Here is a 13,472-nt window from a genome sequence, read left to right on the forward strand (position 1 = left end):
TCCACGGTCTAAACTTTTGTCAAGGGATATGGAGAGGTACTTTTAAAAACTTATCAATAGGTCTATTTATAAATAGATCTCACTTATAAAGTGGTCACTTCCTATAAATAGGTCTGTCTTCTTTTATTCATTGTATGGCAAGGACAAAACAAATTGCACCATGTTGATGCATTACAAAGGCAACTCTAGTAAGGCGTGCACGTTCACGTAGACAACATAGGTACGTATCCAACTCAGAAATCTCATTTGCAATCGTGAGGTCAAACCCTGATAACCCAGCAACCTTCATCCTCAACAGGAGACAAGTTTCTTGTACACGAGATCTTGATCCCTTTGAAGCCAACCCCAACCCCGTCAACGCACCCGCTTAAAAACCCTCTAGTCAACCTCCCCATCAGCATAGTAACTTCTAACCCCCCCTACCCTCGTTACCTTGCAACTCTCCACCCTAACCTTATCATTCATGGCCTGGAGCCCAATACTCACACTGCAAGATGGAGCTAGTTGGGTCTAATATATTGCTTACCCAACTTGCATACATTCAAATCATTTCTATCCAGTGAAACCTTGAGGGAACCACATGAAGCTAGAAAAGCAAGGAAGAAGAAAAAGAAAGAAAAAAATAAGTTAGAAGAAACAACATGCCAATCAGGGGAAGAAACCCACCAAGCAAGGAAAGTATCAGCCCACCAAGCACAGAAAGAAATAGCCCACCAAGCACAAGAAGAAGAAAACCCCACTAGCAAGAGCAGAGATGAAAGTAGGAGGAGATGTATGAAATTTCAGAATGATCTTTCCCCATTGGCCAATTAGTCAAGGCCACCCCCACCACCAATCATTCTACCAAGATCATGGAGAAGGTGAAGACGCCCTAAGGTTAAAGCGCTCTAGGAGATTTGAGAATATTAAAAGAGATAGATGTATTAATAAGGCATCTTTTACTAGAATTGTGAAGGAGGTCATGGACAAGATTGGCTTTGAAGATCACAAATCCAAGCAGCTACAGTTATGGCTCTACAAGAGGCCTCCAAAGAGATTTTGGTCGGGCTATTTGAGGACTCCGTCTTGTGCCACATCCATGCCAAGTGAGTCACTCTAATGCCCAAGGATCTACATCCAGCTAGGTGGCTACGAGCCGACAAGTCTTTGAATCCGAATTATGTAAATTTTTTCTCTTTTTGGTTATAATACACATATTTTCCATGCTCAATGACATTTGTAATCGCTTTTTCGAATGGAAAAAATAATATTTTTGTTCTCATATCTTGTCTAAAATTTATCTTGTACTTTACATTTTATTGAATGCCTATGAGTGAAGGAAAATCAATATTTTTGTTGTCCTATCTTGTCTAGTATTATTGGCCCATGTACGTCGTACCTACATATAGAATCTTGATGCATGTACTCAATCCATCCCATGTACGTAATCCTACCAACATATAGAATCCTAATTCATGTGCTCAATCCATCCCATGTACACAATCATGCCTTCATATAGTTTCATGACGCATGTACTCAATCCATCCCATATATGCAATCCTACATACATATAGAATCTTGATGTACATACCAGCCTATGTATACATCCCTAGGTTGTGCACATTTCTAAAATGTATTGTTTTTAAATGGGAATGTCTAGCAAATTCCACGGCTTAATCGTGCGTGCATGCAATGCCAAATGCATTTGCCAGGACGACCCAGGGAACCAAATACAATTTTTTGCTCAAACCAAGCCCTAATTTTGATCAATTTGACCCCAATAGGCACCTCATGTGCAATTAGGAGCCACCAAGAGCTAGGGCATGACTTCTACAAAAATGTTATGTATATAAATAGGAGTACAAATTCATTACATGTAGATCTTGTACACAACCTTATGCATACTTGATTGAGATAACATGGGGAGGCCGTAAGTCAATGCAAGCTACCGATTTGTTTACACTTCTTTGTATCTCCACCACAAAAGTGAAGATACCATCTAGCCCAAAATGTAAAACCATAGGTACTCTCTCATGTTTGACAAGTCCAATCATCATTTTCTATAATATGGTTCATTTTTATGCACCATGATTGGAAGCTCAACTTCTTGCTTAGTGATGATATTGGAATCTAAGGGCTCCATTCATTCCTAGCACCATCTGTATACGGGAACACCATTGTGAGTTTTTGCTCGCCTATGTGAAACCTTACAGTGGTCTTCTCCTTAACAACCCACTGAACATTTAATCAAGTCCCCTTGATGTTCAACCACCTTCATGTCCCAACCTTTGGGAAGCAACATATCAAGTGCCTTGCTAGCATTCTGCTTGCAAAAATACATAGTGGGTGTTATATGCACTCCACACCCAAGGGAAATAAAAATAAAAACATTGTGGCATTCTCCTTGCAAACATATGTAGTGGGTGTCCTATGCACTCCACACCTAAGGAAAATAAAAACAAAAACAAAAACATGAAGTGGCATGAACCAAGCTAAACTAGCTCTATGTGAGTCATATGTGCACTTCACGGAGGCATGGATGTCGACATGTAGGCAATGTCAAAAACTCTAAAAGGTGAAGTTTTCAAGGAGAGGCCATTCTTGCCTGTTTTAGGGATGGAAGAGGAGAGGTTCAAGTCTCGCATAGCCATATTATGATGAAAGGATAATGTAAGAGGCATTGTAGTAGAAAACATCACCAACAAGCATAGACACTTTCTTCATTGCATATAAGATCTCTCCAAAGTTTGAATAAAGTGCTTTGAAAGACCTTGCTAACTAAAAATTCTAGGGGCTTCCACTTGACACAATTTGAGGGAAAAATGTATGCGACAAATATAAAAAGCCCAACACCAAAAATATCAAACACAACCAATAACCACTCAAGAAAGCCTTGTGATTATAGCCAACAAGTTTTTGTACTAATAGTTTGCTCCAAAACTTATACGTTGTGTTGGCTCCACATTCAATAGTGATGGCGGATAGACATGTTGAACTTTCAAAGATATTTACTTTACTTATTGAATTGAAAACCAAGGACTCTGCCTATCCAATGGTGTCTAAGAGATGAGATGAACCTTCTTGGAATCTTATGAGCCCGCTTCATAAACAATTGCATGGTAACTCACATAAGCTTGTTTTATAGAGTAGAAATCTATTGTCCTCATTACCTTGGCACACATTTCTTGAGCTCATGGACTCAATGATGGCTTTTGATATTCTTCTAGCTCATGGACTCAATGATGGCTTTTGCTCTTCTTTTGGTAGGAGAACCCATTGTGCAAGCTTCTATGAAGGAGATACAAGGAAGATGTGACACACGAAGGAAGAAAATACACTGTATGAGTGTTGCATATCTACAAGGGGTGGATGAAGGATGCTACAATGCCTAGGATGTGATACAAAAGCTTAAAGAAGATTTGGATGTGGTGGATGATGGTAAAGAGAGGGGAAAGAAGGAAAATAGCAGAGGAAGAGCTTGGAGAGGTGAGGAATGAAGCAAAGGAGAAATTAGATGGGAGGAGGAGAGGTAGGGAGGATGGCTATGGGAGGAGGTATGAGGGAGAAGGGAGGGAAGGAGGAGAGAGGGAGGGTTCTTAAAAACTATGGAGTCCTTCAAAAGTTGAAAACAACGCAACTTCAATCTTCATCACAATAGGATTTAACCTTTATCATTGCCAAACACTGGGGACCATTGCTACTCCATATCTTTACAAGATTCATGGCTTTCTTGGTTACAATGGGAATCAATTAGGGTTTATGTACAGAAACCCTAAATTCTTGGAAATGGTCATTTCTCTCATGCCATTCATGCTCTATGGATGCCATTTCATGTATTAATGAGTGACCACATTCAAGCACATGATTCCAATTGATGTAAAAGGCAAACCCTAGGCATCATATTTTGGTCAATTCTTAGAAATTGCTTGCCATTGTGGATTTCCATAGATCTTACCATGCTAATAGAGTCTCTATGTACTTTCCCACATGCTAATGGAGTCTCTATGTACTTTCCCACATGCCATATAAATGTCATAGGTGCTGTACATAGCCATTACATTGCTATGGGATGTCATATGACATGTGTGGGTATGCTATGAGTTGACATGAGCTTACATTAATGGTTCATATGATATGTGGACATACTTTAGATGTCTCTTGGTTTGTTTTTTGTGTTGGAGCTACGTGGATGGGGAGAATAGAATGAGTACATGCTTAAGTGGTAAAAGTGATGTATAAAAGGGCATGATTACATGCTAAGCTCATTGTAAGTGCACCCTATCCATCCCTTTGAAAGCTACACGTTCACAACCCACACATAATCATTCCTCACTTCAATTTATTAGAATTGAGTATGTGTGAGGGTACCATGAGTGTTTGGAGTGCAGAGACCCGGGGTGAGAATGGCTTAAACTCACCATGCCATGAGTGCCTTTGTAAAGCACTATGATGGGGGATTAGGTACATGGAGGTGAAAACTTGGCCCCAGTCCTTGCCATTGGATCATAAACTTTAGTAATAAGGAGGCAGGAAGACTTGGCCAGGAGATCGACAAGTAGCACGTCATCAACATCCATTTGGTATTGGCCTGGTTTCCATTTGGTATTGGCCTGGTTTCAATTTGGTATTGGCTTGGTTTCGATTTGGCAATGAATTGGCAAGGCAAGGCAATGCAATGGTATTTTCATAGTTTTCATGTTGCAAAAACAAAGGAGACTATGGAGGTAAACTTTTCTCAAAAGTCCATGGCTACACTTGATGGGGAAGGCTTAATGCATTAAAGCTTTAAAGCATTGTTGAGTAATGGATTAATGCCAAACAATGTTAACCATGTCATTGGAGGTGTCCAAGCTATTGCCTATGCATTTGGGACGATTAAATAGCCATTTTGGGCATTTTTCTCAAAACTCCATGGCTACACTTGATGGGCAAGGCTTAATGCATTAAAGATTTAATGCATTGTTGAGCATTGGATTAATGCATGCCAAATGATGTTAAACATGTCATTAGAGGTGTGCAAGTTATTTCCTATGCATTTGGGATGATTGGATAGCCATTTTGGGCATTTGGGCAGTTGGGATGATTTGATAACCGATTTAGGCATTATTTGACCACAATCCAAAACCCTAATTCAGTTCAGTACTAAATCAAAGGGATTTGCATATCTTGATAGAACTATCTAAGGGCTAGGTTTCAAGCTATTAAGCTTTCAATTCGGCTACCGTTTTGTTCGGTCAACTTGGCATAGTTTGACCAGGTGAAAACCCTAATTCAGTCATAAAGGGTGTAAACTATTTTGAAGATGATTACATGGCTCAAAATCACTCTCTCTAAGCTCTCTATCAAGCTAAGAAGTGTGTGTGATTTGGACATCATTCGGGTGGTCAATCGGCATAGTTGACGTTTCATAAAAGTCAAAACGGAGAGTACTTGTCCTTTGATTGAAGTCAAACCTTTCATAGAGTTGTTAGTACTCCTCAAGAGCTTCCCATTGAGCTATAAATCTTTCCATTTGGATCACTTGTTGGGGATTTATGGTCATTTCTCTATTTTCAGCTCTATAAATCAAAAAAGTCAAAACACGGAGCACTTTCACTTTGATCGGGCACAAAGCAAGTTGAAATTTGGTAAGTGCATCTCAAGTGCTTTCCCCAAAAAGCCTTAGTTCACTTGATTCCAATATTTCTATCATACGGTGTCCCATTTGAGAAGCCATGGAAGATTATGCTTCTCATGATGAGAGCTATGACTATGAGGGTGACTCTCATGATGATGATGCAAGCTATAACTATGAGCATGATTGCTATAGCACCGGCAATGGTAGTTGCATAGATGAGGAAGAAGATTGCATGGGTTCTAACATTGAGGATTACACTCCCAATGGGGATGGTGGCAATCTTAAAGACTCCACATGCATGTGGATAGTGACAATGAAGATGTAGGCTTTGATGCTTATGCCTATGATGACCAAGGTGATGTAGATTAAGTTTATGACCCTCTAGGTCATATGGAAGATGTGGACTTGATGAGTATGCCTATGATGGAAGATGTGGATTTGATGACTATGCCTATGATGAGCATGCTAGTTATGATTCTTCTCATGATGTCACTTATGGCAATGTGGATTAGATCAATGGAAGTGAAGGCGGATCCCAACTCAACACCTATGAGGGTAACAATGGTAGTGATCTTGTGGACACATGTGATGAGGATGATGATGAAGAGGTCGATGAGGGTAACAATGGTAGTGATCTTGTGGACACATGTGGTGAGGATGATGATGAAGAGGTCGATGAGGGTTTTGATGCAAAGCAAGCAAGAGCCGATGGTTTTGATGCTATGCAAGCAAGAGGCATTGGTTTGGATGCAATGCAAGCAAGTAGCAATAATTCTTTTGTTAAGAATCAACTTGAGCTAAGCCTTCTAAAGTTGTCATTATGCCAAGATTGGACTCAACCTTTGATAACATAATGAAGTTCTTTGAAAGCCTTAGATATGGTCAAGGTGAGTTATTCAAACAATGGAAGAAGCAACTACATTCTTTACCTTGGCCTATCAATTAGTCATATGGTCAAATGCCTTCTTCTTCACAAGACATGGATGGAGGAAATCAATGTGCAAAGTTCCATGGTGTAGCCACTACAAGTGAAGGCAAGATAATAATGATCAATACATGTGAATTGTTGGTACCATCTCTTGGTTTACCTCTTTCTTTGAGCAGGGATGGGAGAGATATTATGCACTCAATTTTTCAAGACGTTGGTTCTACAAAGGACAAATGAGGATCTCCATTCACTCTTGCATTTGTTCAATGCATGGATTATGGCTATGTGGGTCTTTGTGAGTTCATTATGGGAGTTGAAGTGGACAAGACACTTGTTGTAATTTTCGTATAGCAAGATGAGAAGCCATATACACATCGATGCAAAGTTTTGGATTTCATCTTGAGTCCTTATGAACCCTACATTGGTGGATTACTCATGTGTTGATTCCATGGAGGATGTCTTAGTATTAGCAATGAAAATTCATGCATTGATTTGGATGGTGGTAGAGCTTTGGATGTATATTTTGAGCACTTACATGCTATGGATCAGGCCTATGTGGTTCTAGGTGATAGATGCTTTGCTTTGGGTGATTTGTAAAATTCCCATGATGTTGATGGTTTGTCCTTGCTTATACCTTGGCATGATTCAAATTTGTAGGCATTTAGTTTCGATGTCCATAGATGCTCTTATGAGGCCATATATCATATCCATGAGGCATTTGTGTTTGTTCATAGTGGATGTTTTCTTGACACTATAGGCTCAATCTATGAAACATTCACATTTGGATATACTTGGGATGCTACAGATGTCATGGTTATGCATACTCATGATGGTGGTTATACACATGTAGATCTTGTCGTCTAGAGAGACATTGATATAGTTGACGATGCCTTGGATCATTTAGGGGATGATATATATGCTGAGGGTGTCAGTTCACTTATGATTGTGTATGATTCCACCTATGAGACATGTTCATTTGGCCTTTGTGGATGTCATCATGATTTTATGGTCTATAGAGCTAAGTAATTCACTTTTAGATACATCACATGTGCATGGTTTTTTATCATGGGGCAAGCCACATTTGCCTTTATGGGGTTACTTGTTGACCAAGGATGGGCATATAATCTTTCCCTTAGATCCTAGCATAATTGGTGACCACTTTATTGATCATTGTAGATGCTATTATGATTCTCATGACTATGAGACATTGACGTTGGGGATGGTGACTTTCATGGAGTTCCCTTTGATCCAGCCAGTCATTTGGATCATCATCTTGGTGGATCATTGGATGGAGCTTCCTTTAGTACATGTGGACCAATTCTTGGGACTTCCATTTAACCCAAGAGATTGTGTGATGATTGAGGATGCATGTTTACATCATCTTTTTTACCCAGGCGACATCATATTTTATAGCTTGAGAGTTGGTCCATGGGGTTTTTCATTTGATCCAAGAGGCTACGAGGGCCTTTTGATGTTTTGATGTTTTAATGTTATTTGTTCATCATCGACATTTGTGGTTTCCCATTTGATCCTGGCGGCAACTTGGTTTATTATATGGGATCATGAACTGTTGAGTTCTTACTATGGTCTATGACTCAATATGTTGTGATTCGATTTTGGCTTACAACAAGCGCCATTAATTCATTTCATGCATACCATCCATATTTCACGATGTACATATTTTTGGGACATGTGAAAGCTCCCTTGTATATATTTGATTTTCAAGATATGTACACATTTCTATGGTTTTAGGTTCACATCTATTTTTGAAGTAGATAAGCTTCCACGCCCAGTAAAGCAAACTATTTTTAAAGTAAGATATTTTTCAAGAAGTTGACATATTTGTAAAAGGACACTATTTTGAGCCCCACAAATTAATTCAAGAAATATATTTAAGTACACCAAGAGGAAGCATGGGCTCACTTGTGTGGGGGAAAATTGGACCCAATCTTATGTCTTAAGCAATTATTTTTTATATTTTATGCTTGCTATTTAATATTTTGCAATCAATTCATTGGGTTCATGTCAACCTCCCATAGCAGTGTCAATTTAAGGATTAAATGGATGACAAAAGGAAATGTCTAAGATGATATCACTAGTGTCTTGAGCAATTATTCATTCTATTTTATGCTTGGTATTTAATATTTGCAATCAATTCATTGGGTTCATGTCAACCTCCCATACTAGTATTAATTTAAGGATTAAATGGCTGAAAAAAGGGCATGTCTAAGATGACATCACTAGTGTGCAATGGTGCTATTAAGAAATATATTTTCTCTTTATTATAAAGACCATTGTAATAACAATATCTTTTCTCTTTATAAGGACCAATAACAATCTCTAATTGCCTGATTTCTTTAGTTCCATTGTAATATATACCTTAGAATGCTCATTTAACCTTATAAAGTGATGGGTGTTTTTCTAATTAATAACACGCTCACAAATAAAATCATGTGTACATCGTCATGCAACACAATGATATCATGACCAATAATTTTACCCTTCATTTTAAGTTATGAATAAAATAGGGTTACCTAGCACATCACTTTGGTCGGGGTTACCATCATCATGTAGCATGTCTTCGAACCAATCTAGATCATAGTCACCATCGTCTTGTTGGGTACCTCTTCAATATTGTGAAGTCGAGAGGTTAGTAGCTTGGTAGTCTTCCAACGTTGAGAATCAAAGTGGCCTGGTTGGTTGCACTTGTAACATGTAGGTCGAGGTTTCTTTTTACAGTATTAGTGTTGTTGCTAATAAGCTTGGGTTGAGTTACATTGCTTTTATCATTAATAGTCTTTACATTTTGATTGGAATTCGTGCATGCATTAGTAGGTGTTACCCAAGGCTTTCTATTTGCATTAAAATTGTTAAAAGAATGTGGCCTAGTAGGAGCACCATAATGATGAGGAAAGAGTTGTCAATCGTTTGTTAAAGCCTGAGGATTGTCAATTATTGGATAAAGGAGTATCAACTTGACGAGGGAGTTTGTGCAAGCCTCTTTTTGTATTCCGCATCATGAGCTAAAGAAATAGCTTCATCAAGTGAACTTGGTTTGAACATGTTTACCGGCTAGAAGAGTCTCTTTGAGTCCTAGTTCATGACAACATTGAATTGTATCTTTAGGTACTTCTTCAAGCATGCGGAGTTGAAGTAGAGTTTGCCAAAATTTCTTCGTGAATTGGGGTATTATCACGCAACAGTCGGCGGACATAGTCAAAGTGTCCCATGCACGACATGCCTTGAGAGTAAATTGAGGTGACAAAAAGCTTGACTTCACTTTACGTTGAAATTATACCCAAGTAATTGGTTTGTTACAAAGAAAATTCCACCAAAATAATGCACGGTCAACCATGTGGTTGGCAGCACATTTTATCTCATCCCTTTCTGAAAGGTCTCCTCAGAAAAATAATCATCCAATTGACTTAACCATGAAAGCACAAGATGAGTATCCTTCTCGCCATCAAATTTAATAAAAGAGAAAGTATAACAGTTAATCTTATTATCCCTTTTTGTTTTTTGAGCATCAAATGTAGCCTTGATGATCTTGGTGATGTGTGCGTCTTTAGAAGGAGGAGTAAAGACTTCATTACCATCAAGTCATTACTCGAGGACGAGGAATTTATGTTACTCATCTTGAAGTAGTTTCTAAAGAAGTTGAATAAGATCTTCAAAAGTCAGTTATGGAAGTGGAGAATTAGAAAATCCACCATCTCGAGCATTATCATCTCCATTAGTGGTGTTGTCAGTGATGGGTTATTTGAAATCGGCACACCCGAATCCATTGATTTAAGTTGAAGAGGCTTGAATCAGTTGGGTTAGGTGGCTGGAAATCTACTCAATTTCTCTTTGGAATTTTTTTAGAATTTCTAGGAAGCTTTTGGGATCTAAAAGAGGAATTTTGGGTTAAAATATTGATTTTGGAAGGTTAAAAAACTCTTTGGATTTTTTTTGAAAATTTCATATAAGAGTGGAAAAATATGTAGGGTTGTGATTAGGCTGTATAGGCAGTAGGGAGTTTTAAAAATTTTAGAATTGAAAAGGGCTTGGAAGCTTTTCAAAAGAGCTATAGGAAGCTTATAAAAGATTAAGCTTTTAATAAGCTTAAAAGCTTTTGTCTTAGCTTTAAAGTTTTTTTTTTTGGTGGATATAGTTTTTATATTCTAATAAAACTTATAAAAGAAAACTTCTAGGCGGCGAATCGCATAAAGTAATTTAGGAAGAAAAGATTGCGCCCGATGCCATCCAAAGCTAAAGTGAAGTTAGAAATCAAAACAAGAGTGGTTTTGAGGCCTAAAAGATGAAGGAAAAGAACTTGTGGTGTCGGATCGGGAAGAGGGAAGGAATTTAACAAATCGACTTCAGATTTTGTGGGTGGTTTTGAAGAGTGGTTTCCACCTTTCTTTAACTCATGGGTAAAAGAAATATGGATAGAATCATGCTTCTCGTTTAACCTTTGAGTTTGCTTGCAATTGATAAATGAAAATTGCCTCCTTTTGATTTCCAAGGCTTATGTCTTGTGGTTGTTCACCTCCACTTTTAATTTTTGCAATCAACCTTGGCTTTCATAGCACTATTATGGGAGGTTAACATTGACCCAATGAATTGATTGCAAAATATTGAATATAAAGCACAAAATAGAATAAACAATTTCTCAAGACACAAGATTGGGTCCAATTTGCCTCCACACAAGAGTGAGTCCATGCTTCCTCTTAGTGTACTTAAATATATTTCTCGAAATAACTTGTGGGGATCAAAATAGTGTCATTATACAAATATACGGACTTCTTTAAAAATTGTTTGCTTCAAAAATAGCTTGCTTTATCAGGCATGAAAGCTAATCTACTTCAAAAATAGATGTGAATATAAAACTATATAAGTGTGTACATATCTTTAAAAATCAAATATACACAAGGGAGCTTTCATATGTCCTAAATAATATATACATCGTCAATAAATATGAATGGTGCGTCCAAAATGCATTAATGACATTGTCACAATATCAAATAATATTTTTCAACACTCAAAATCTATTATCTTAAAATATTCTTGACCACCACCAGCTGGCCTCCATTATCCAATCCAATACATCAACTATGCCAATCATTTAATCAATTAATTGATTAAAAATACAAATAACCGTACGAAACTCATAACATCAAGATGATGCAACCAAAATAAAGTGATTGATTAAAAATATAAATAACCATACAAAACTCATAACATCAAGACGATGCAACCAATACTCCCACGCATGTATGGATTCACCCATGTACAGTAAGCTACAATCACCTTGATTTAGAAAGGCATCCTAATATAAACCCATTTAAGATAATTTTATAAAAATGGAAAACATGGGAATATATATTCCATGAATTAAAAATATAAATAACCATACAAAACTCATAACATCAAGACGATGCAACCAATACTCCCACGCATGTATGGATTCACCCATGTACACGTAAAGTAAGCTACAATCACCTTGATTTAGAAAGGCATCCTAATCTAAACCCATTTAAGATAATTTTATAAAAATGGAAAACATGGGAATATATATTCCATGAATTAACTCCATTTCATTTTAATAATGAGAAATGTGGGAATATATATTTTGTGAATTAACTCCTCATAACAGCTATAATTAAAGTTTACAAGCAGTATTATTTTTTATCTCTGCAATTCAATGCTTTATATTATGAAGATTCTTCTTTTGCTATTTTATTTTTTATATGGTATCAGAGCTTAGGCTCTAAACAAAGTTTGTTTCCAGTAGTTTATTTGAAGGTAGATTTTGAAACTCATAGCATCAAGATGATGCAACCAATACCCACACACATGTATAGATTCACCCACATACGTGTAAAGTAAGCTACGATCACCCTGATTTAGAAAGGCATGCCAATCTAAACCCATCTAAGAGAATTTATAAAAATGGGAAACATGGGAATATATATTCCATGAATTAACTCCAATTCATAAATAATGAGAAATGTGGGAATATATATTCCATAAATTAACTCCTCATAACAATTGTAATCAAAGTTTACAAACAGTATTATTTTTTCTCTTTGCAATTCAATGCTTTATATTATGAAGGTTCTTCTTTCACTATTATGTTTTTTACACGGTACCAGAGCTTAGGATCTAGACAAAGTTTGTTTCACTAGTTTATTTGAGGGTAGATTTGGAGATATGGCCAACACTTGCAAATAGCATAGCCATTCCTCATGGAAAGTTAGATGGGATGAATTACACTCTTTAAAAGTTCAAGATTAAGTCCATTCTTGGTTCATATAAGTCTTGGGATAATTTGGTGACCTCACTGAATATAGAGATGCACAATCTACCTCTTACTTTTAAGGTATTTCAATGTTCAATGTAATGCTGGGTGGTGGAGGAGGAGATGTGTTTTAAAGCCAGAGATGGTAGTGGCACTACATTCTCCACAAATTTAAAGAAAGGAAAGGGTAAGACTCTAGGTAACTCCAATTCTTTTAAGAAGAATAAGAAACTAAAGGCAAAGTGTTTCTACTATAATAAGCCTAGTCATGTGATAAATCATGTAGATTGAAGAAAGAAGATAAGACTAACAACACTTTAAAGCCTTTGAAGAAGGAGTCTGAGAATAGTGCTTTTGAGAAGAAGAAGAAACTAAAGGCAAAGTGTTTCTACTATATGAAAAGCCTAGTCATGTGATGAATCATGTAGACTAAAGAAAGAAGATAAGAAGAATGGCACTTTAAAGCCTTTAAAGGAGTCTCAGAATAGTGTTGATGAAGAGGAATTGGAAGTTTCTTAGCAAAAAATCAAAGAAATCTGTGCAAAGGCATAACATTTCTCTCCACTCGATGGTTCATGGATCATCGAGACAATGGAGCATTTTGACATATGACCTATCAAAAGGGTTAGTATAGCTCTTTCAAGGCTGTGGGAGAGTCCATCCTA

The sequence above is a fragment of the Cibotium barometz genome, chromosome 54 (assembly GCF_041138505.1).
Source record: "Cibotium barometz isolate CiBa-2024 chromosome 54, ASM4113850v1, whole genome shotgun sequence".
Classification (NCBI taxonomy): domain Eukaryota; kingdom Viridiplantae; phylum Streptophyta; class Polypodiopsida; order Cyatheales; family Cibotiaceae; genus Cibotium; species Cibotium barometz.